This window comes from Microtus pennsylvanicus, chromosome 7 (genome assembly GCF_037038515.1).
Source record: "Microtus pennsylvanicus isolate mMicPen1 chromosome 7, mMicPen1.hap1, whole genome shotgun sequence".
NCBI lineage: Eukaryota > Metazoa > Chordata > Mammalia > Rodentia > Cricetidae > Microtus > Microtus pennsylvanicus.
This window is the reverse complement of record NC_134585.1, coordinates 73,500,544-73,527,378: the sequence shown is the minus strand read 5'-3', so window position 1 is coordinate 73,527,378 and position 26,835 is coordinate 73,500,544.

Below are 26,835 nucleotides of genomic sequence, written 5' to 3'. Positions count from 1 at the left end.
ATTGCCATTTTTACTATGTTGATCCTCCCAATCCAAGAGCAAGGGAGGTCCATCCATTTTCTGGTATCCTCTTCAATTTCTTTCTTCAATGCCTTAAAGTTCTTGTCAAATAGATCTTTCACTTCCTTGGTTAGATTTACCCCAAGATATTTTATGCTGTTTGTGGCTATCGTGAATGGTGGAGCTTCTCTGATTTCCCTCTCTGCTTCCATATCCTTTGTGTATAAGAGGGCGACTGATTTTTTGGAGTTGATCTTGTATCCTGCCACATTACTAAAGCTGTTTATCAGCTGTAAAAGTTCTTTGGTGGAGTTTTGGGGGTCGCTTATGTACACTATCATATCATCTGCAAATAACGAAAGTTTACCTTCTTCCTTTCCAATTCGAATCCCCTTGATCCCATTATGTTGTCTTATTGCTATTGCTAGAACTTCAAGTACTATATTGAAGAGGTATGGCGAGAGTGGGCAGCCTTGTCGTGTTCCTGAGTTTAGCTGGATGGCTTTGAGTTTCTCTCCGTTTAATTTGATGTTAGCTGTCGGCTTGCTGTATATAGCTCTTATTATATTTAGGTATGACCCTTGTATCCCTAATCTCTCCAAGACTTTTATCATAAAGGGGTGTTGCATTTTGTCAAATGCTTTTTCAGCATCTAATGAAATGATCATATGGTTTTTTTCTTTCAGTTTATTTATATGCTGGATTACATTGATAGATTTTCGTATGTTGAACCAGCCCTGCATCTCTGGAATGAAGCCTACTTGATCATAATGGATAATTTTTCGGATGTGTTCTTGGATTCGGTTTGCCAGTATTTTGTTGAGGATTTTTGCGTCGATGTTCATGAGTGAGATTGGCCTGTAATTCTCTTTCCTGGTTGAGTCTTTGTGCGGTTTTGGTATCAGAGTAACTGTAGCTTCATAAAAGGAATTTGGTAATGACCCTTCTGTTTCTATATTGTGGAATACATTAAGGAGTATAGGTATTAGGTCTTCTCGGAAGTTCTGGTAGAATTCTGCATTGAAACCATCTGGTCCTGGGCTTTTTTTGGTAGGGAGGTTTTTGATAACAGCTTCTAATTCTTTGTGACCAACAGGTCTGTTTAGATTGTTCACCTGGTCCTGGTTTAACTTTGGTATATGGTATTTATCTAAAAAAGTGTCCATTTCTTTTACATTTTCCAGTTTTGTGTTATACAGGCTTTTGTAGTAAGATCTAATGATTCTCTGAATTTCCTCTGTGTCTGTGGTTATGTCCCCCTTTTCATTTCTGATCTTATTAATTTGCATATTTTCTCTCTGCCGTTTGATTAGTTTGGATAAGGGTTTATCAATCTTGTTGATTTTCTCCAGGAACCAGCTTCTTGATTCATTGATTCTTTGGATTGTTTTCTGTGTTTCTATTTGTTGATTTCAGCCCTCAGTTTGATTATTTCCAGTCTTCTACTCCTCCTAGGTGAGTCTGCTTCTTTTTTTTCTAGAGCTTTCAGGTGGGCTGTTAAGTCTCCAATATGTGCTTTCTCTGTTTTCTTTAAGTGGGCACTTAGTGTGATGAACTTTCCTCTTAGGACTGGTTTCATAGTGTCCCATAAGTTCGAGTATGTTGTATCTTTATTTTCATTGAATTCAAGGAAGACTTTCTTTCTTTATTTCTTCCTTAATCCAGGTATGGTTCAGTAGTTGACTGTTCAGTTTCCATGAGTTCGTAGGCTTTCTGGGGTTAGCATTGTTGTTGAATTCTAACTTTAATCCATGGTGATCTGATAAGACACAGGTGGTTAGTAATATTTTTTTGTATCTGTGTAAGTTAGCTTTGCTACCGAGTATGTGGTCAATTTTCGAGAAGGGCCCATGAGCTGCAGAGAAGAAGGTATATTCTTTCCTATTTGGGTGGAATAATCTATAGATGTCTGTTAAGTCCATTTGCTTCATTACCTCCATTAATTCTCTAATTTCTCTGTTAGGTTTCTGTTTGATTGACCTGTCCATGGTGAGAGAGGAGTGTTGAAGTCTCCTACTATTAGTGTGTGTGGTTTGATGGCTGCCTTGAGTTTTCGTAATGTTTCTTTTACGTACGTGGGTGCTTTTATATTAGGGGCATAGATATTCAGGATTGAGACTTCATCCTGATGAATTGTTCCTGTTAGGAGTATAAAATGTCCCTCTTCATCTCTTCTGATTGATTTAAGTTTGAAGTCAACTTTGTTAGAAATTAGTATGGCCACACCTGCTTGTTTCTTAGGTCCATTTGCTTGATAAGCCTTTTCCCAGCCCTTTACTCTGAGTAGGTGCCTGTCTTTGTGGTTGAGGTGTGTTTCTTGTAAACAGCAGAATATTGGATCCTGTTTTCGTATCCAATCTCTTAGCCTGTGCCTTTTTATAGGTGAGTTGAGCCCATTGACATTAAGTGATATTAATGACCAGTGGTTGTTAACTCTGTTCACTTTTTTAGTAGTAGGGTTTGTGTGTTTCCCTTCTTTGAGTTGCACTGGTGAAGGGTCTCTAGGTGTCTGAGTTATTGTGGTCATTGTTGGACTCCTTTTTTAGTGATTTTCCTTCTATTATTTTCTGTAAGGCTGGATTTGTGGCTACATATTGTTTAAATTTGTTTTTGTCCTGGAAAATTTTGTTTTCTCCATTTATAGTGAACAAAAGCTTGACTGGGTATAGTAGTCTGGGCTTGCATCCATGGTCTCTTAGTTTTTGCAGTACGTCTATACAGGACCTTCTGGCTTTCATGGTTTCCGTAGAGATGTTGGTGTAAATTTGATAGGTTTACCTTTATAAGTAATTTGGCCCTTTTCCTTTGCAGCTCTTAATATTCTTTCTTTATTCTGTATATTTTGTGTTTTGATTATTATATGGTGAGGGGATTTTTTTTTGATCCAGCCTATTTGGTGTTTTGGATGCTTCTTGAACCTTCATAGGTACATCTTTCTTCAGGTTGGGAAAGTTTTCTTCTATAATTTTATTAAGTATATTTTCTGGACCGTTGAGCTGCACTTCTTCTCCTTCTTCTACTCCAATTATTCTTAGGTTTGGTCTTTTTATTGTGTCCCATATTTCCTGAATGTTTTGTGATGACAGTTTGTTAGACTTGCTGTTTTCTTTGATCAGTGCGTTTATTTTCTCTATGTTATCTTCAGAATCTGAGATTCTTTCTTTTATCTCTTGTATTCTGCTGGTTATGCTTGTTTCTGTAGTCTCTATTCGTTTACCTAGATTTTCCATGTCCAGCCGGCCCTCTGCTTGTGTTTTCTTCTTTGCCTCCATTTCAGTTTTCAAGTCATGAACTGTTTCCATTATCTGCTTGATTGTTTTTCCTTGGTTTCCTAGGGTATCATTCACTGATTTACTCAATTCCTCAAACTTTCTGTTATACTTCTCATCCATTTCTATAAGGGCATTTTTTATATGCTGTTTAAGGGCCTCTATCACTTTCATAAAGTCAGTTTTTTCTACTTCTTCTTGATTAAGGTGTTCATGTCCTCCTGTTGTGAGGTCGCTGGGTTCTGGTGGTTTCATGTTGTTTTTCAGATTGTTGGGTGAATTCTTGCCTTGGCGCCTGCCCATCTTTTCCTCCGAAATCTCCCCTATGGATCTTCTTTTACAGGATCAGGTCTTCTTGCCCACTGATGTACGTTCCCAGTGATGTCACTCCCCAGTGATGTTTCTCCACAATGCTGTCTCTCCTGGTGCCCAGATCGAAACTCCATGCTTCTTGGGTGTATCGCAAACAAAGGGCTCACCCTGCTTGCTGCAGGCAGGCTAAGTAGACAGAGGAACTACCGCCCTCCTTTTTGCCCTCCCAATTCGGGTTTGGTCCCAGCGCCCAAGCAGGCTGAGCTGGGAGGTGCTATGCCGCCAAAGAAGGGAGGGAGGGAGGGAGACAGGGGGTGGGGGGATCTGGATGTAAGCTGGATGGGATGGGAAGAGAGAGGAGGTATTGGGCAGTATAGCCCCTGCAGGATGACCAGGAAGTGTAGGAGGGATGAGGAACGTCTGAGTTCCCTGTTTCTGGCTGCCGCAGCACTCACTCACCACAATGATGTCTCTCCCGGTGCCCAGATCGAAACTCCGTGCTGCTTGGGTGTATCACAAACAAAGGGCCCACCCTGCTTGCTGCCAGCAGGCTATGGAGACACAGGAACTAGACACAACACTTCTTAACCTATGCCAGGGATGTGAGTCATTAATTATAAAGATGGTAAACTACTGTGTAGCCTCTATGTGCTTTGCTACGTTTGCATTGGGCTTCACACAGCTATGCTGCCATTCAGAAAACTTGTCAAGGGATTGTCTGAGGCCTTGTTCCTCAAACTCAGCAAGCTAGAAGAAAGTGTAATAACTCTGATAATGGCTCCATGATGACCATAGAAATCCAGGCTTCTAGAAACTGTATGCTCAATTATGTAAACAATATGACCTCATTCTTATAGTGATATACAAGAGTGGCGTTCTACTTCCAATATCGGGTTTTCAAAAGAGGGAAGTACAACAGATTTACTGCCCCATATTATAGAGATCCATCTACCCACTACCTAGAAGGAAGGGTGGAGTTGCATATAGTATGTAGGAATGCACCCATGCAAGGTTGCATATTAAAACATGGCTACTGCAAACTAAATCTAGATTCTTTAAGAAGGGGAGAAAGTATCTTGAGAGGGGGACAATTGAGGTGTGACATCCATGGTGCATTCATTGTCTTGCTGCTGCTACAAAACACCAGAATAGAGCAGCTGAAGGAGGAAAGTATTTGTTTTGTATCAGAGCTTTGGGTTTCAGTCTACCATGGTGAGAAAGGTGCGGCTGTGGATCCACAATGCACCTGGTCACACTGCACCCAGACAGGAAGCAGAGAGATGAAGTCCTATACACAGCTGTCTTTCTGCTTTTCTTTTTTTCTTGTTGTTCAATCTGCAACTAAGCTACCCAATTTTAGAGTGGGTGTCTTACACCTCCAACCAGAAATGTATCTCCTAGGAGTTTCTCAATCTAGTCAAATTAAAAATGCAAAATAACCACCGCACATGATAACCCTCAGTGAAGTCTTTTTAGGAGTTACACTGTTATTCCCATGAGTCTGATAAAGGGGAAGTTAAACAGACTTTCGAGTAAATTATAAAAAATAAACAAATTTGCACCCATGAAGTGCCATTAAGTGTAGATAGTTATTGCAGAAAAATCATCAATCTGTTTCAAAAAAATAAGAAACAACTCTTGGAAGCTTTCACAGGCTAAGAACTCTATGTGCTTGGCAATTTTCACCAGTTTATGAGTGCTTGCAGCTCCATCTTGCAAGGCTTCCTGCAGTAGCTCTCACACCCGGAGGCTTTGTTCTTCTTCCCTCCATGTTGAGAACCTTTTTGTCGGGTATTTAGACTGCTCAGATGCCTTTTTCCACCCTTTCAGGTTTCAGCTCAAAGGCCATCTGCCGAGAAAGAGGTCTCATGAGTATTCCATCTGGGACCCCAACCCCCAAGCCATATTCACTCACAGTCTCCTGGGATTTCTTTCCTCCACATCTTATTATCTAAAATCATTTAAAAAATTATTTATGTATGTCTTTAACTTCTGTAGCTCTGCATATATACATATATTCTGTTTCCTGATTTTACTGAGGGTGAAGCACATGCTGGGGATCAAACCCAGGGCTAATACATGTTAAGCACATGCAGAACATTGCCACTGAGCCACATACATGCCCTTCGTCTTCTTATCCACTCATTTTTCCCCTCATCTCTACTCCACCGATTCATAGAAGAACATGGAAGTGTGTTTAATTTCTGAATAACCACTCTGAAAGGAATGAGAGTCAATAGCATTGAGTAATAAGTGATAGGGTGTTGTGCCTGTGTCTTCTAAGATGCTGTCATTACCTGTGGTCCTGTATGAGGCACATGTGGTAACTGGATCCACCAAGAATACTAAAGGCGACGAGCAAGCGTGAACAATTACCAGACTAAAGTCAAGCCGTCGGGACTTCTGGCATAGGAGTGGTCTGGTTACTAATGGTGTTTACATGGAATGGTGGGAAGAGAAAGCACAGAATGCTCTGTGGCTCTTTGATGTTTCCGAGTGCTTATTGCATAGACATCCGGCATGTCTGGAAAAAATGCACAGTGGAGCAGAAGGCCCCAGTTCCTCAGACATGTGGGTGACATGAAGTATAGTTCTGAGAGGAGCATAATTCAACCCAGAGGGCCCAGGAATGAGCCCTTCAGAAATATTTAATTCCATGGTTATGAGCATTTACTTGCGCTGAATAATAACCGAAGTGTTTCCTCCTTGCATAGGAAAGGAAGTCCTTTCTATTCTCTGCAACATCTTCTTCCCAAGTTACGAACTGTGATCCAGTATGTTCTGTTTTGCCTGCAGATGGTACAAAGAATGGTAGAAACCAGTGAAGTGTCTGAAACAACTTAAAAGTTAAAATTTTGACTTAAAAATCAAGCCGGTAAAATTGTGCTTTTGTTACTCATAAATATTTTTCTTTTTTAAACTTTGAAGCACGGCTGAAAATGTGTCTCTTTGTTCTCACTTTGGGCATTTATTTCAGAAATATTATATGATATTATATTGTCTACAGTGAGCTTTATTTTGAAGAAGGTGAAATAGCCTACTATATTCTGCATGGAGATTTTCCCCTGGCTGGTGTTGACAGTAATCTTAAGGTAATCCTTTGAAATAAAAACCTATAAAAAATGTTGTGACAGGACCAAGAGATAAACATGTGTAGCAGAAGAAATGAAACTCAAGTGTTTACTCCTCTGATAAAATAGAGAGTCTCTGCTTCCCAGCTATGGCAGAGAGACTCAGCTCAGTGAACTCTGTAATTCTCTCTGGAGCTCAATTAGAAACCTTGTAAACTGACTGCAAGAGGCCAGAATCTATGTTTTGGATGATCACAGAACAGCCTTGTTATGAGAACAGGAATCCACCCTGCCGTCACCTTACAATGGCACCTAATGACTTTGTAATTGGATTGCCCCACTGGGTTCAGAGAGGGGATCCTCTCTATCTGCAGAGGGATAATGAGAAATGTAGACTTCACTTTCTTACAACAGAGCAACCTCCTTTGTTTTTCAAATTTCATGGACATAAAACACGTGGATCCAAATTTCCCGCAGGAGCTGAATTGTGGACAGAGCTAAAACATCTCAGTGATTTCCTAAATGATACCCCGAGGAGTCAGAAGGGTTAATGCCATCTCTGTTCACAGTGGGGAGTCAAGGGAGGGGGAATAAGCTATCAGGAGGGAACGAAATTCAGTGCTTCCTTGAGTAATTGCGCCCAGTAGTCCTTCTATGGAAGGGATCCAGGACTTCAAGTGGGTCAGTAGATTTCGCATGCATTGAAAATTTAGTGTTCATTCTAAACACTTACTTATGCTCTCAGACGACATGCTGAGGTCTCTCCTACACTTCCTTCCTTCTTCTTTTTCATTTTCTTTCCATTGAATTTTGCTCTCCCTTTTCCTGAGTTTGTTCCAAAGTGTTCATCCTGATCTGTTACCTTGTGATTTTTGACTGTTTTTACTTTTCTATTTGTGAATTTCCATACTGAAGCTGTCAGTATGAATGGAGGTTGGTTTCTATATTGAAAATGAGTTGGACATCATTTAAGCCTCTTTCTGTGGAAAAGACTCTGCTTTTGCCAGTCACCAAGCTTGAAAACAAGCACACACTATGGGTGAAAACAGCTGGGGGCTTCGTCCTGGAGTTCACAGTCTCATGACGGTAATATTTAGGGGGCTAGAATAGTTTAGAAGCTGTAGGTTCTCTAGAATAAAGGGCACTTTCGATATACAGGTGACAAGAAAAATAATTCTGCAAGAAATACTTTATGGCTTTATTTTCCCTTCCATGTATGTACTAGCATTAATGTTTAATTAATTAAAGCGAAGCGTAACATGTAAGTGAATGAAATTCCTAAAAGTGATCACCTAAAATTGTGAATTACCAAAAAGTTGGTATCTTGTTAAATTTCTTCAACAAACTCAACTTTTTAACTCATTGCATGTCCTCTTTCTTCAGTATATTAAAAGATGTGTGTACTACAGAAAATGAATGTACTACTTAGAGAACATTTTCCAGTTTTTAAGCTTTTTTATATTATGTCATGATCATGCATGTTTATTGCTTTGTGAGTCTTCTCCAGCCCTGCCTAGCATTGAACTTTCTCTGTAGCTGGGATGACCTTGGACTTCTGACCCTCCTTCCTCCACTTCAGGGATGGACGGCATGTACCCTCTTTCCCAACTGTGGCAAATATTTTCATGTACTTCTTATTGTTGTTTGAATGGTTTTTTAAGTTTAATTTTGTGCTTCTTCATGCAATTGGTTATGCCAGGGGAAGAAGGAAGCGTGGCAACTCTTTGTTACTGCAGCATACTTGATGACACTCTGTAGCCCCCTTTCGCTACAAATTTATAAATTTGATGATTTAAAATAAAAAAAAAAACAATGTACTTTACCTAAATAATACAGTCATGGTTTTTAACACTGCTTCAGATGTAACCATTTCCTCATTCTTGCTGTTATTTTTTTCTGTTGTATTTTAAGGTATTCATTTAATATTGTTCTCTAACTCTTTTTACTCTTAAAAGATCGATACTAAAGGTGAAAACATAATTCTGCTTTGATAAACAGCTGTCTGAAAAACTAAATGAATTAAGGATACAGAACATTACAGAAGAAAGCAGCATATACTGTATGTCCATCACAGAACTCTACAGAGCATCTGTGCAAGAGATGCTAGCTCTATAACTCTGTGGGACAGGCTACGTCTGGTTGAAACAATAGACCAAGCATTTAGGGTCAAGGTAGTTCTTCGCCTAGAACAAATTTAGGGCAGAAACTGAGACAATATTAGAAAAGGTAAGTAGACACCTACCTGACATATTAGGTCAGAAATTATTTGAAGAGGGGTTTAAAATGTCTTTAGTACTATATACTAATAATCCATAATAGTAAATTTCATCATATTACATACATGCATTCAATGTGTATTTTGAAAATAATCATCTCTCTATGACCTTCTTTTATTCCATCCCCTTCTTCTATCAATACTTACCCTTTCTCCTCCTCTCCCTAAGCGTGTGTGCGTGTGCGCGCGCACACACATACACACACACACACACACACACAACTTTCAAATAGAGATATTTGAATAGTTTTACTCTCCAGTAGGGCTTTGAAACAAACTCTTAAATATCATTTGTAGGGGCATGTGTATGTTCATTTAGCCTCCAAGATTCCACACCAACCCAAGTGAGGGAACATATCTGGTACCTTTCTTTAAAAGAAGAAATAAACAAAAATAATTAAATTATAACCTAGGCTGTGAAAACATACTTGTAAGCTACATAAACTGCGTAAAGGTAGATCAGGGAGAAAATACATTGTTATTGCATGAGTGTGCCTGCAAAAAGTGAGTGACAGGAACTGACTGGCCAGCCAGTGGTATTTAGGGTGGACCCTAACAACGACCAACTGGGCCATGAGGAATCCTCTCTTTGGTTTTTTTTTTCTTTCTTTATTTTTAAATTATGTCTTTATGGTTAAAAAATTATAAAAGCATTTTTAAATTTAAGACAAATTTATGCACCAGGATCGTGGGGATACTCCCTTTCAAATGAATAAATATTCTTGCGATGCTCAGTGTCATGGGAATGGGTTTGTTTCATTATAAAGTGTGGATTCAGCCTTCTCTCCCTACTGACTTCTCTCATCTTACCTTCTTTCATGAGGCAATGTAGAAAAAAAGGGCCTCACCAGAAGGCAGTGTCTTGATATTGGACTGCCAAGTCTTAGACCATGAGAAATAAATTTCCCATTACTTAGTCTTTGGTATATTGTTATTGCAGCATGAATTGGATTGAGATAGATGGAAAGATAAATTTTCAGGTTAGCTGTTTTAAATTGATACTAATTACAGTATTTTCCATCATTGAAGAGTTGAATGTATTTCTATTTATCATCTCTCCATCATCTATTAGTGGTCTGTTATTTATCCTTCATCTGGCTATCTGTTTGCATCTATCTATCTATCTATCTATCTATCTATCTATCTATCTATCTATCTATCTATCTATCATCTATCAGTCATCTATCTATCCTATCTATCTATCTATCTATCTATCTCTATCTATCATCTATCAGTCATCTGTCTATTTATCTATCAATCATCTATCATTACCTACCCTTTCATCTTCTCAGCTATCTCTTGGAAGCGAGTTTTCTGCAGTTTGTAGTTAGAAATCTGAGCACTTTGTCTGACTCAGGCATATCTGTGCAGTAGACCTGTTCACTGACACAGGTGCAGCCATTAAGTATTTCTAGCAATCAGATATGTCTAATATTTAAACTCACAATTGATTCTGCATCCTAATATAGAAAACAGACCACATACCACTCTTTTTGAAAGATTAGACTTTAGGTCTGTTCTTCAGTGTTATTGGGACTCAGTTTCCCTAGATGGAGGACAAAAGCTGACTTATAAACTCCCTAGTGCCTCTGAATTCATCTATTCAGTTCTCACTACTGCCAGTGACATGCACCTATATCCTAAGTGGCCAGAAAATCAAATTGAAAGCAGGATGAAATTTCATCAAGACTTATTTTCTAGCTAAACTAACTTCTCAGACTGATGTAAAATGAATTTGAGCAATTTTTAATGATATGATTTTCATAGCTAAAATGATATTATAGAGAATTTACATTTATAAGTCCTACAAATGCTGTAGGAGTAAGATAATATTTAACCATAATTTTATAAGAGGTACATTTAAAAAGAGCCAATCAATGATATTTTACTTGCAGATATCCTAAGTTAAAAAGGAAAAGTTTGAGGTAGAATATAAAGGCCCTAAACTCCTTATTGCTTCAGTTTAACAAGGAATCAAGAGTAGAGTTCGTCAAAGAAATAATTGAAGACACCCTGGGAAGAGGCGACTGAGGTTTTCAAGTTTATCATGAATCATTCAACGCCTTTGGCAAAGTCTCTCTGGAACTTATGATATTATAATGAATCTTATAATGTAATTTGAGATTTCACTAAGGACTTAATTCTGATTCTGATGGGAATTTTATCCAAGAAAGGACAGCATGCCTGAGTCTCGGGAGACGGCTCTGTTGATCATGATAATGTTTTGCCTGAAGGAAGAAAGGTAAACGGGTGTTTTGAACCTAGATGAGAAACATCCCATCTATTTCTTTATACTGAACAGGGGTAAACCAAGGAGAGGACATAAAATCTATGCCTCTTTTGGAAGAGAGAAAGGGAGGGAGAGGGAGAGAGAGAGAGAGAGAGAGAGAGAGAGAGAGAGAGAGAGAGAGAGAGAGAGAGAGAGAGAGAACTGATAGTAGCTGCATGTGTGTGTACTCAAGTCAGTCCTTGTCTCTGAAATCTCTATCAGTGTTTCTAAACGGCGTAGGCGTGGGCATCAGTGATGGCTGAGTAGATCTAAATCTGTCTGAAAATCTGAGCAATTGGAAAATGTTTGTGCTCACTCACCTCCTGACAAAGGAAACAATAACTAGCGCAGTGGGAAGCTGCGGCTATCTTCTGACACATTATGTTTCCAGCCTCAAAATGTCACCTTAAACCCACAGAAGGGAGATGGATGAAAACCCACAGTGGCCCTGAAACTCACCAAAGGGGCGGGAGAATACCAGCTGCAAAATCGACTGAGAGGTCTTTAAAGCTCAACACGCTGTTGATGCAGACCTTCGTTGGAGTGCGTGATTGTATTCTCTTGGAAGGCCAAGGGTCTTCTAATTGACCAGGCAGGAGAATTTAAGGTTGTAATCTGAGGTGTAGCTGTAGCACATGACATCTTTGTGAGAAGCCCTAAGAGAGAACGGCTACGCAAATCTTTAAATGGTTTCCTCTTTCCCTACCACATGAAAATGCAGAGATCTGGGTGCATTATGTTTGAAACAAAGGCGACCCAGGAGAGACTCTGGAATTCAACTTGTCTTCTGCAGTTCATTCTCCAGTTGTGCAAGGAGTGCCCCGTGCTACTAACAGAAGGATTCTGAAGCTTTTGTGTGGGTCGATGGCAGCTGATGGGTGAGATGAATTATTAATTTCACAGTAAGATCCTGCTTAGAGCTTTACCAAATCACTAGTTTTGGAAACCACATGACCCGTCTCAAACACAAGCATTACTTAATGAGTCTAATTAGAAACGTATGTTCACTAAAAACTAGGGCTGGGGTAGGGCGAGAAGTAAAAAAAAAAAAAATGAAGGTTCTCATAGATTAAAAATAAATCCCCAAGGTTAGGAAGAGGAACACTGCGTGGATCTCAGGCGTGGCTTCTCATGTATGTGGATCCCAGCTGCTGGTTTTCATGTGTGTGGCTCCTAGCTGCTGGTTTTCATGCATGTGCATCTAGGTGGGAATAAGTGTGTGTTAAGCCAGGACCATACAGAGGGGGCCATGAGAGAAAGACAAAGGCGCTGTAACGCAGGGTGGAAAGAGTAGAACATGGGAAAATGGAAAGGGGAACACTGGATAGGGCTATGAGAGGAAGAGGCAGCATGGGGATTAAGGACTGGAGGAACTTGAGAAAAGGGAGATCAGCTAAAACTAAGAATGACAGGAAAAAGTCAGCAAGAAAGAAATCTACTAACAGATAAAGTAAATAATTAAAGTATGGATTTAAACAGAAGTACCAGACCTAGCAAGATAAAGATGCTCCCATAATGCATAGGTTATTAAAATTCCAGTTCCAGGGGTAGGTTACCTCCTTATTCAGGAAAAGCTCTGAGGTTCCTAAAACAATTCAAGCATTTGTTGCAGCTCTTGGTTGTACACCAGAACTACAAGGTAAAACCTTATTTCTAAAGATACCAATTGAGTTGAATTCAGGATGTAGGAAGAAAAGCTGGGACAAGAAGGGGAGCCTTCTTCTTGCTAGCTCACCCACATACTGCTGGGAGGTGCTGTATGGGCTTCTGGAAGAAAAGTATCATCAAATCGTACTCATTTGTGGATCCCACATCACTGTTCAACCAACCAACCAACCAACCAACCAGGTACAAAGAGCTCACTGGTGAAATAGTGGCAAGTTAGTAATGGAGGTAACCAGCCACTCTTGATGGGACTGGAGGTCTATCTGCAGAAGAGGAGGGAGTAACCAACCACTCTTGATGGGACTGGAGGTCTATCTGCAGAAGAGGAGGGAGTAACCAACCACTCTTGATGGGACTGGAGGTCTATCTGCAGAAGAGGAGGGAGTAACCAACCACTCTTGATGGGATTAGAAGTATGTCCACAGTAGGGACTAACCAGCCACTCTTGATTGGATTGGAAGTTCATCAACGGGGGGGGGGGGGTAACCAGTCACTCTTGATGGGATTGGAAGTTCATCCACAGGAGGAGGAGGGAGTAACCAATGACTCTTGATGAGATTGGAAGTCCATCCACAAGGAGGGAGTCCATACCTGAAACTGGACACCTTGCTCAAACCTGTTACTGGTGAGGTAATTGGCCCGAGAGGGAAAGCTACTGCTCTTGCTTTGCTAGACGGACAGGATCATCAAACTGTTGCCTAAACAATTATGCTTATATCCATAGGCAAAGCCCCTCTTCTAGCTACCAGTGGTAACTACAGTGATTCATAATTAGTCAAATTACTAAGAATATTGTTGAATGCTCAGTTATAACCTACACCACTGCCTTCAAGGCTCTTGAAACATTGTAGAAGATGGGTCAGAAGAATGTGAGAATCAGAGAAAGGGTGAGGATGAGGTTTTGGGAGCATAAAATCCTTTGAGATTTATCTCCCACCACAGCTCCCACGAGCTGCACAAGACATACACAAGATTCACCCTGTCAACATTCTGTCGTGGTTCAGAGAAGAGCTCTTGAGACTCCACCAGGACTTACAACAGATAATATAAACTAGAGGTAAGGACTCAGAAAGTTCCGCTTCCCCTTGAATATCCCTGGGTGAGGGAGAAGAATGTTCTTCAGTAATGAAACCACTGGTCATGCTCCTGTAAATAAGCCTTAGTAGAGGACATTGTAACCATACTGAAACTCAATGGGTTACAGTAAGAGAGACAGGGAGAGAGAGAGAGAGGTTGAGAAGATCAACAGGAAAGGGTAATAGAAAATAAATATGATAAAATTCCTTTTATGTACTATTAAAATTCTATAATGGGACTGATTAGTATGCATAATGGACATATGTTTAAAAACAGCTTATTTGAGCTAGTAACATACTTTGAGACTCTTCAGAGTGAAACTACTAACATGAAAAAAGCCATTGCTTAGTTTAATGTGTTCACCAGACCATAATAATGTCCCATTCCTTCTAGTTTCCTGATCCTACATGGCTTGCTTTGCACTGGCATAGAATTGCAGATGGGCATATCTTCTGAACAGGTACAGAACAACATATTCTTAAAATTTATTTCTTCTAAACAGGGTCTAATGTTGACCCAGACTTGAGTCAAACTCATTATAAAGTCAAGAAAGAGTTTGAACTTCTGATCCTCTTGCCCCTACCTATCTAGTGTTGGAATCACAGAAATTTACCCCCATGCCCAGAAAATGTCTTGTGAAACTGCAAGAAAGGCTGATATGTGTGGTTTTCCACTCTGAACCATCAAGTTTTGTAGCTGATTTCCCATTTCATATAGGGGATGTTAACACATTGAGTTACTTAGTGCTTGATCATTGTAATTACTACAGTATCCAATTATTATTGTCTTTTCAACAATATTCAGAACAAACTCACAGTTAACTGAGGTCACCCTTTAAAACTGTGAGGATGATATCATCCGTTGGAAAGGCATAGTATGAACTTTCAAATGTGAGAGGCTAGCAATAGATAAACGAAGAAGCTTTATCCTACTTGGTATTGTTATCCACAATACTCATTTGAACAAGAGCAGTATATTTTAAAATTAAATACAATATAAAATATGAAATGAAATAAGCACTGTGGTTTTATTTCCTGTTGTTGTCATAAAATAGAATAATAAAACCTAACAAAATCAACTTAGAGCAGAAAGGGCTCATTTGGCTCATAGTTTCAGGTTAGTCTGCCAGTTCATCATCCTGAGGTAGACCAGAAGGCAGAAGCTGCAGCAACCAGCACATTAAGACTATAATTAAGAGCATGGGGCAGTGGATTCATGTACACATGCCTGTAGTGCCCAGCTCACTTTTTCTACACTCAAACAGTCAAGGATTATCCTGAGAGAAATGTGCTACCCACAATGGGTGGGTCTTCCTTCTCAACTGGCCTAGCCCCGACAATCCCCCATATTTCCCAAGCCAAAGGGTCTAGAAAGTCTCCCATTGAGTCTACCTATTCAGGTGACTCCATTCATTAAATTTATCCTTAAATTCTATAACTAAAATGAACCATGGGGGTTTTAGAAGATTTTTATATTTGTGATAGCTTTAGGATTGCTCTTTTTTTCAAATTGGTATAAATTCTCAGATGTTTTTAGTCTCTAGGTATAAGATTTCATTAAAAGAAATCCAACCTCAAAACTGAGTTTGGATACTGTTGAAATATGTGTTAGCATTTGTTGGTACATGAATGTAAATAAATAGATTATATGCTAATAGACTAATTTTATATACATTAGGAAAGTGTGTGATGTATAGCTAGGTAAGTAGGTTCAATTGCATCCCATCACCAATATGTCGTTAGTAATTGGAAAAGAAATGAACTTTCTCTGAATTGTGTAAGCACTTCGAGCTGACAGAGCTCAATAACTGTCCCATGATTAATAATAGAGTAACTCTCAGAAATGAGACTCTACTGGCCTGATTTTCCCCAGCACTTGAAGTCTCTCTGGCAGGCAAGCCACCTCGATATATCAAGAACTCCGCTGAAATGTGTATGAGGCATTACACATTTACAACATCCCCCTAAATTCTGTAAAACTTTATTTTAGTCATGTAGGCATTATGTTATGTTTCGATATTTTAACAGTAGTTGGCACGATATATTACCAAAGAAATATGTTAGACAAGAAAAAAGAACAAGGCTTTGGATGATTAAGTTACATTAACAGCTTTCTCTAGCTTTATTTAAAAATTGATACAATAAATGTCACTTTAAATATTTTAAAGTATATTTAATCTAGAGGAGCAGAGGTTTTACCACTTATTATTGAACATGGTATTTCTTAACAAAGTGGTTTTACACAAAATTAATTAGTGTATAAAATAAAGAAAAATAAATGAGTATATACCTCTTTATTGATACTTTTAAGATTTATTGGTACAGCAAAGTAAATAAATATAATTTGGATGCTAGTAGACTAATTCTCCATACAACAAAAAGTGTAAATTATTCAGTGTTCTTAATTTTAGTATATGACCTAACATGTACTGATCAAATTTGTATCAAAAGATACCATTTCTTAAATTTTAATTTTCTGATGTCCCAGGTTATAAGGGATGGGGATCTTTCTTTGGGGGTGTTGAATGCTTCCAGATAATGCAGAGAGACCAACTGATTGATTAGATAGATCCATTCATCTATCAGTCAATCTATCTACTCACTCATCTGCATTGGTTAGTTTTTTGTCAACTTGACAGAAGCTAGAGTAATCTAGGAAGAGGGAATGTCAGTTGAAGAATCGTACCCATCATATTTGTCTGTAAGCAAGTCTGCAGAGCCTTTTCATGATTGATGATTGATGTGAAATACTGTGCCATCTCCAGCAGATGGGCCTGGATTGTATAAAACAGTAAAATGAGCAAGCCATGGAGAGCAAACCAATAAGAAACATTCCTCCATAGGTCCTGTTTCAATTTCTACCTCCAGGTTCCTTTCTGCTTGAGATTTTGTCCTACTTGCTGTTGGTCATGGTGTTTATTACAGCCATAGAAAAACAAACTTGAACACCATCTACCCACTCATTCAGAGATGAATGTTGTATGCCTAACATGTTCAAGGTTCTAGCCCATGCACTGAGAATACAATGGAAGAAGGGCATAATTTTATCCCTGGCAGTGCATCTGCCTCTGAGAATTATGGGAGAACATAGTAATGGCATAGTTCAGGTCTAGTTTCAGGACTGTACTATTTAGGGTCAGAATTCTGTTTCCAGCATGTTCTTCATAGGTCTCCATTTAGTAATCTCTGTACTTGATTAGGGATTTTGTTTTCTAAGGCACATGCACACTTTAGTAGAGGGCTCTGTAATTCATGACCTGAAACTATGACATTTTGCTTGGTCATTTTCAGAGAGGGTAATCATCATATTGGTCAAGATAACAAAGCACTATTCCTATGAAGAGATACAGCATAAGAGTTCCATGGAATAGCAGATGCAGAAGCTCAGAGCATTCTAGAACATTTGTGAATTGGAAATATTAAATTCTAATACAGGAATATCCCCCCACTGCATTCGGGGTATAGATGTTAAGACTTGAGACATAATCTTGGTAAATTTTTCCTTTGATGAGTATGAAATGTTCTCTGTATCTTTTAATTAATTTTGGCTTGAAGTCTATTTTGTTAGACATTAGAACCAGCTTTGCTTCTTGGGCCCATCTGCTTGGAAAATCCTTTTCAACCCTTTACTCAAAGGTAATGTCCGTCTTTGATATTGAGGTGTACTTCTTGTATGCAGCAGAAGGATGGATCCTGCTTTCATACCCATTATGTTAGCCTGTGTCCTTTTACTGGAGAATTTAATCCATTTATATATAAAATATTAATGATCAATGATTTTTAATTCCTGTTATTTTTGTTGCTGTTGGTGATGATGGTAGTGTGTGTGTATGTGTGTGTGTGTGTGTGTGTCCCTTTTTAGCTTTTGTTGGTGTGAGATTATCTATTGCATTGTTTTCATGGGTGTAATTAATTTCCTTGGGTTAGAGTTTTCCTTCTAGTACCTTCTTTAGGGCTGGATTTATAGATAGAAAATGTTTACATTTGATTTTGTCCTGAAATATCTTGTTTTGTCCATTTATGGTGATTGAAAGTTTTGCTGGATATAGAAGTCTGGTCGCTTAGAGTCTGCGTGAAATTTATCCAGGCCCTAATGGCCTTTAGTGTCTCCTGTGAGAAGTGTTTCCAGTTTTTTAGTACCCTATTATAGAAGTAACCTCCAAAATGAGCTTTGAAGTGTGGTATTACCTTGTTTAATCAAAGGGTGGAGCTAGCCACTAGTTAATCATAGAGGTCTGGAGGTCTGTACAGACAGACAGGAAGTAATATGGCTGGGCAGAGAGAGGAATATAAGACAGGAGGAGACAGGAGCTCAGGATTCAGTCTGAGGTTTTGTAGATACAGTGTACCCCATTCTGTTTGAAGATTTCATAGAGGTAAGAATTGGTTACTGGCTGCTCTGCTTCTCTGATCATTCAGCTTTCGTTCCTAATATCTGACTCCTGGTTAATAAATTGTTAAGATCAATTAGAATTTGGGCTACACTGAAGAGGTGAGTGATAGTCACATCATTTTTATTCAGAAAGACAAGTGCAAAATAAAACTTTAAAAGAAGATTTAGACAAATTGCCTGATAATACATGAGTGTGTGTGTATGTGTGTGTGTGTGTGATGAGTTTCCAGGTATTGTGAAGATCTAACGTGATGAATGGTTTTATAAACTGATGGATTAAAAACCTGAACAGAGTACTTGGAGGGTGAATGGCAGATGATAGGCCTGCTTAGAGAAAGAAGGTCACTGAGCAGAGTCCCATTACTGGGTCCACATCTTGCCACACCCCCTTCTTGCCTCTACTTTATGCCATTTACTGTTTGCCATAAGGTAACTGCCAGCATTTGCTCCTGTCACTAAAATGCCCTGTTTCACTATGAACCCAGAGTCAATGGCACCATGAACTATGAGTTGATATCTCCAAAAGAAGGAACCAAAAATACACTTTATCTCCTAAGTTTGTTCTACTGTGGATCTGGTTGCAGTAACGGTGTAGTCCAACACAACCTCCTTTTTCCCTCGGCTTTTGTGACACAGCAATTTTCTGGACATTCTCCTTTATGTCTTTTTTTTGTGTTCCTGTTCCCTGAACTCTTTGTAGTAAATGGTTCAAACCTCAGGCTTTGAACTTCTCTTTCCTGTTTGTACATGTGACCTCAAAAATGCCACAGCTTAAAGAATTTCTAGGAGTGTTTCTCAGACCTACAGAGAGCTCTATATGCAACTATACCCTTAACCCATTCTCATGTAGCTAATATCCAAGCACCTGGAATACTTGCCTTGCCGAATCCCTTCCATAATTTTGTCTTTAGCTAGAAATCGGCAGTTATGTCCTTCTATTTCTCAGATTTTATGTGATTTTTCTCTCACATGGTTTTTATCCAGTTTGTTGTCAAGTCTTTCAGCTACCAGCTTCATCTAAAATTGACCTTCCTTATTCATCATCTCTTTTGTAGCTCATTCCACTGGCTTCTTAGATAATGTTTAACTATTCACTTGGCATCTGTTCTCATCCCTAGTACAGGAGACATGGGTGCTATGTTATAGGGCAAAGCATGCCGCGCTTCCTCATAGAATGATGTAATGGCTGCTAATTTAGCTCAAGGTGAGAAGCGTTCAGTGGGTCCCTGATTCCCTTACCACACCAGTCAAGCCATTGTCATCTCACTGGCCTTATCACACAGGCCTTCTTTCTGGCTTGTTCATCGGCATCCCGATGTCCTTCAAACACTGCCGAGATTTGCCCCACCTGGGACCTTTAGCCGCTGGTTGATTTTGCCCGGAAGATGGCTCCTGTCTTCAGCTTCAGGATCTTCATAATGTGCTCCTTTGTCTCTCTTACTGCCTTGTACCCAGACCTCATTCTTTCAAGGAGGACTTCCCTAATCATTCTCATGGCTCTTTTGTTTTCTCTGAAGCACTTGTCATTAACCAACGCTCTGCGTGTATTTACACTACCTTTCCATACTGTAAGATAAGTTCCAAAGACCCAGACTCGGGATTGTTTTAGTCACTATTAGTTGTCTGTGGCAGAGTCATTATTTTTTAGACAATGCACATGCGTGTGTGCATGCACACACACATGCTTACAAACATACACACACACACAGAGGAAGCAGGAAGCAGGCATATTTAAAACTAGATGATTCTTTCTACATAGTGAGCAAGCCCTCGAGATTCAAATTTGAACAAAAAGCAAACAGTTAAATTTTGTAAAATGATGGGGAAAATGTGCCTGCAGATTACATGAAGCTTTACAAAGCTTGAGGCTATAATATTTAAATAGTCATGAAAGAAATTTTATAAATTAGTATCATATAAGTTCAAAATGTCAGTTACCTGTATAAGTATGATCATAAACATGTTTCAGTGTTTCCACAACACATTTTTTAAAAATCAGGAAAATGGAAAACTGTTTTGGGAGATAGATCTATAATCTACAGAAAAAGGCAATTTTTCACAACCATTAAAATCGCTATAGATCCCCAGGGACTCCAGAGAGGAGCAGCCAGACATCTTGGCATCCATGCAAAATTAGGTATGACAATTCATTAAAACTACTTTTGGGAAAGGATTGGGGGTTTTCTAAATTGCATGGGGGTGAGTATGGGGGGGGAGTGAAAAGCAAAAACATAAAACCAAACCAAAACTCAACAACCAAAAGGATGAAATCCTAAAACCATGTAAAAAAAGGATTTCAAGTGTTACAATCCAGTGTTCATTTTTCAAAAGAATAAGAATGAAGTGTATGAATAGAAAACGTAGCACGTGCCAATGTCCACGCCACTCTCGCTCCATTGCATGCATTAAGAAACTCTGGAGTTCTGCACTGCATCTTCCTGGCAATAACAGTATGTTGAATTTAGGACTGGTTTGTGTGTAATTTAGGAACTCAGTCTTTCATTTTCCTTGAAATAAATGGGACTTATGCCTAATGACATTATCTTACTGTGAACATACACACAGCTCTATCAACTAGCAGCTTGGTGCTAGGGAAAACAGGAAATAACATCTAAGGATGTTGCCTGCATGCTGGAATTCAACACAGAGGAAGGGTAGTGAGGATACGAGGGGAAATGAGACCCATCCTGCTAGGTGAGCGACATCACTGAGCCAATCAGCCTTGCAAGCAGGTGATTAATTTCATATGCTGCTAAGGAATAGGTTCTCAAAAATGAAAATTTTGAACTTAGATTTTGTGTTCTGATTTTCAAGCTTGGAAAATAAAGCAGAGATCTGACTTCTTTCAACCACTCCTTTCTGCTTCCTTAGTTTATGTAAGACTTTTGTTAGGCAATCTGGCTGCAGTTCTTAGTATTTTAGCTCTCCATTCTCAGATAAAATCAAATTGGCACGGATCACTAATTTCTTACACATTGAACTTTTGGTAGCTCTGTCCATACAGGGTATCATCAGAAAAATATTTTAAACAGAATATTGAAACTTAAAGAAGAAAAAGTAATTTAGGCTTTGAACAACTTAAGATTTCAACTTTAATCAAAGTGACTACAATGGTCCTCGACACACACACACACACACACACACACACACACACACACACACACACAATGAGTTGAAGTTTGACCAATGGAATCCTAGACAGTACCTTGTAAGACCAAGGAAGAATATCCTTAAAGCAGTGATGTACATATAGCTCCTAGGGCTGCAGGTTTGGATGATTTGTGGCAGAGGATCAGAAATTGTTTCAACTTTTCTGAAGGGGAACAACAGCATGCTTTAGAAAAAAAAATGTACAAAATCTGGAGTTGTCTTAATTCCTGGAAACACCCATTTTCTCAGTAAATGTAAAACATGGAGAAGAGAATATTGAATTGTTTATTCATGACTGGATGTGCGTGTTAGTGTGGAAGGGCTGTGTGTGTGTGTGCGGTGTGTGTCTGTGTGTGTGTGTGTGTGTGTACAGTCACGATTGGAATGAAACAAACAGAGCAACACAAATATTCCATTGTTTGTCTTTGTTGACAGAGGGACTGGAGACATCAGGCTCTAGAATGCCTAGGAAGAATTTTTACATAAATACATGAAAAAAGTACCCCAAGGAAGCCTCTTTTATCCACACTTAACATTAGTTTCTGCATCTTGGACAAAAATAACTTCAAAAGCACACACACATACAAACACAGACACAGACACACACACACACACACACCGCACAAAGGAGTCACAGATTTAAATGAAAACGCTCTTAAAACAGTTACAAAAATGAGAAGCTACTTGGATCCCCCCTCATCTCCATGCGTACATCCTCAATTAAAACAATGCCCCTGATAGCAGGCAGTATAATCTGCATTTTATTTCACTCATGAGCAAAATAACAAGTTACTCAGGCCTGCGGCACTCATGAGTGATATGGGGCGTGTAATATCCTTTCCATTGAGTTTCCTATTATTAAGCTTGAAATAAGGAGTTCAGAATTAACTGTGACAATGATTTTATCCAGTGTTGGCATCACCATTAGCTTTTGTAGTTTACTGCTAATAAAAGTTTAAATTTGCTATTACTTCTAATAACCTTCTTGCCACCTTAGCTGTGGAAATTAGACAAAGAACCCTGCTGACATGTGGCTAGTGACATTTTCTGAAGCTATGATGACAACAGTGACTGTTATTTACCAAAGGATAATAAAGCCAAGCCCCGCTGGCCTTGGACAGCCTAATTGGAAGCACCTGCTCCTGAGGACTTGCAGGGACCATAAAAGAACGAAGTGTAAGATGTTGGTTTCTCTTGATACTGTCACAAGCGTCAGAGATGTTTCATAGCAATCCAGTAGATTCTAAAGTAGGAAAAACACTGTGGCATGGCCTACAGGAATGAGTACAATATCTAAGTAACTCATTGTCTGGTTAGCACAGACACTCAGATTCACTTAGGCATCAAGAGTGGATCAGCCTGTTGTGTTGTTCACTAGATCTCTAGAGTTATTCATTGGACCTATCCATTGAGATACTGGACATGGTTTTTCCAGATTCATTCCCCTAATTATAGGGCTAAGATTGCTTTCATGCCCCCATACTCTCAGCAGAATGAGTGGATCTCAGGGCATTTAGACTTCTGATTATATCTCAGATCTATCTGGCAGCCTTGTCCCAATAAAAATTACCCTAGTAGTGAACATAAATGTGATAATGGGATTCATAATACAGAGAAATATGATAACGAGTCCAAGGCACTGTCAAGGCATTTGCTCTGAATCACATAAAAATAACTATCAGGTTGGACTTGGAAACGCACACATGCAGTCATGGCTAGGGCTGACTCTGGCATGTAACCTTCCATCTCAGCACATTTTCACTGCGAGTCATACTGTGTCATTGGAGCTTTTGGTGCCTGTTCATTAGGTCACTATGGATGTTCCCAAAGTTCCTCAACGTGGGGAAACAAGGAAAATGTGGGATGCCCTTCTGTATATGTGTTGCATTTATTTGTTGATCAATAAAGCTGTTTGGGTTAATGGTTTAGCAGAGTAAAGTCAGGCAGGAAATCAGAGCAGAGAGAGAAAGAGAGAGAGAAAGAGAGAGAGAAAGAGAGAGGAGAGAGAGAGAAAGTAGGTGAAGTCAAAGAGACACCATGTAGCTGTGAAAGCAGACAGATGCCAAGCCTGAGCCTTACCTGTTGAATCACATCCTCGTGGTGATACACAGATTAATAGAAATGGGTTAATTTAAGATTTAAGAGTTAGTTAATTAGAAGCCTGAGCTAATAGGGCAAGCAATATTGTAATTAATATAGTTGCTGTGTGATAATTTGGGTCTGGGCAGTCAGGAAATGAACGAGCAGTCCCCGATTACACAAGGGAAACTTGCCATCCAATTAAAAGCACAACTTTTACTATGTTTTTGTTTTACTTTTTCAGTTAGTATTTCTTTTCTCAATTTCTTCTCATTTTTACATTATTGAATTTTATTAAGAAACAAATAGCAAAAAAAAACCCCTTGTTTTCCAACTTGGGGCATCATTTGGGCATCTTCAGTTTGTCATGAAGTGAAAAGCTTGCACTTGACTGCAGCACTCTGAGCTAGACTAAGTGGTAAGAGGCCTAAGAAGCTGGCAAGCAATTGAGAGCTACTGAACTCTGAATGAGTTGTTTAGTACAGGAGGCTGAGACCCCTCACAACCCTCACAGAAGAGCCATGTGGAGACCTTTTGTTCCACTGGTGCCTTTTCCAGGCTTCACTTACTGGAACACCATAATCACTTCCTGGCAAGTGTTAGGCACACATACATCTTCCCCCTTCCTCCTCACGGTTCTTTATCTTAGTCCAATACTTTACGCTGCTTTTTTCCAGGACTAGATCAGTGAGATAAGATGTACAAGTGCCAGTGCTGGTCAAGAGATGGAAAGGTGTGCTGCGGAGGATGCCCACGAGACCACATACAAAGGAAGCATACAGACCTGGGCAAGAGACCAACTGGTTTATTCATGTTATGACCTCCTTGGTGACCCAGGAAGTATCCCTTATGGCTCTTGTTAGCTTTCCCAGTTCCCTCTCAAGTCTAGGAAATGCAATCTTAGCATTCAGAGCCAGAAAGCAATGGTATCGTTCTCTTAATGAGTCAGGGCCTCATTCCCTATGAATGTGAGCTATTCTTCTCACATCTGGGATTCATCTGTTTAACCACAAAATGTTGGTTAAGAAAGAAAGAATTCGGTGGAGAAAGTGATACTCAAGGCCAGCCCCTGTGAGTTGGCTGGGAATTCGGTCAAAAGAGATAGAAAATGACTGCAAATCAGGTGAAAGCTACTGCCGGCTGTATAACGAGAAGGGAGCAAGGCAGGGCAGCGTGGTTCTCCCCTGCCCTGACACGTGATACCACATTCTAAAGACAGCTGCGCCCACCTCCTGCATTCAATCTAACCTTGTTGTCTCGTTAAACTCCACCCCACTCTTTTATTTCTTAAAAAGCATCTTAAATTTACTTTTACTTATGTCTACGTGCATGTGCCTGCTGTCTGTATGTGGACTGTGTGCATGTCCACAGAGTCTAGAAGAGGGTGTTGTCAGGTCTCCTGAAGCTAGCGCTACAGGCAGGTATGGACTGTTCACAGAGGGTGCTGGGAACCAGTCTGCAAGAGCAGCAAGTGCTCTCAATCCTCAAGCCATTTCTCTAGCTTTTATTGGAAAATTTTGGCTTTAAAGATTTTTTTTTTCTATACTGGGGAAGGAAACCAGGACCTCTCACAGTGCACAGGCAATTTCTGAAAGTGATGGGCTTGAGGGGTGGCTAAGGGGAGCAAGGACCTCCTGTTTAAACACGGGGTCTCCATCCTGACATGGCACAACTTAGAGGTGTAAAGTGCCAACAGTCGTTGTCCATAGGACCCTTGTTTGAACACCGTCGGTCTCCAGCCACAGCTGTCAGCAGTGAAGCGGTCAGGAGCGGTAGCGCTGCTCATGTGAAGTGATGTATTTCTAGCTTCTGTCACAGAACTTTGGAAACTACAATTAACTCATAAATTATTTTTGCAACAATACTTACTGTACTAATTTTCATAGCTACCGTAGACTTTATTAATTTTAGATAACTCTGAATGCTGTGGTGTGTTTGCTGAAATTCCTCATATTAAATAGACCAAAACGTCTCTAAACTCATTGTTTCCTCTGTAAAACAGGCTGAAAGCGGATGTGTTTTTTTTTTCTGGACAATTGTTTGCTACTCTTTAACTGGGATTATTCAACTGTCAATTGCTGAAACCCAACAACAAACAAGAAGGTGTCCTCTGTTACACGCAAACAGCTTTCACCCTGTTAATTGGGGCTAATGAGAGGGCCAGTGAACTTTACTCTCCCCGCTTTGTTGTTTGTCTAAATTGTAGGCTGGTGGCATTTAGAACGAGTGACTTCCCACCCCCTCACTCCTGTTCTTTTCATTGTCTACAAGGACTCTGTTTTCCCTGTCAGGGTCGGCCTATGAGATCACTGGGAGAGCAGCTCGGCTTCTCTGTACATGTGAAGGAGATTAGCTTAAGTGAACCGATTCAGTCCCTGGCTCTAAGGGGAACTGCTATTTTGGGTAGAGGAAGGAGTCCCAGATAATTAAGTAGGATTCACTTATCCTCCGTTATTTAAAGACACTTTCTCCTTAAAAGCAAACACACCAGACTTTTCTGGTACATTCTGCACTTCCTAACAACATGGGGTATCTTGTTCCTTTTATCAGCCCTGTGGGATAGGTAGGATTTCTCTGAGAAATGGACCTCGAGCCCCAGCTGCAAAAGGAGCATCAGAGAAGCAGAAACAGAAGGTTGAAGCCAGGCAGCTTTGAACTTGATTCTACTCCACAGTTTCTCTTGTTTATTTGGGCATGTTACTAAGATATTCTGTGTTTTATGTTTTCTTATTTAATTTATGGAATGATAAAAGATTTAGTGGGACTTGGAGTCACCTGTCTGGCTGAGCAAGCTCAGGATTCATTCGTTCATGAAACTCTGAAATCAGGCTGTGTTCCACATGGAATAAAGTTTTAGGAATACAACATTAACAAGTAGCTATCCTTTTTTTGACCTAGTTGTGAAATACCAGGAAAACACACACACACACACACATAAAGTGAAATTTAACTGTGCAGTACCTTGATTTAAAGAGGCAGAACAAGGGGGAAACTACTTGGAGCGGAGAAAGGCAATTCGGAGACAGTGACATATCTGAGATTCAGAAAATGGGGCAAGTTATCAAAGTTGGTATTTTAAGTTAGATTTGAACAATAATATTCAAGAAACCAGTGAGTAATAGCCAGTAACACCAAGAAAAGTCTAGGAATAAAAAAAATACATAAAGTGTGGAGGGGAAAATGGTTCCCTAAGGTGGCAAGATGTGGTAGGTAGGGGAAGAAATAGGTTTAAGATCACAGATAGGAAAAGGCTAGAAACAGATTCAGATGATTTCG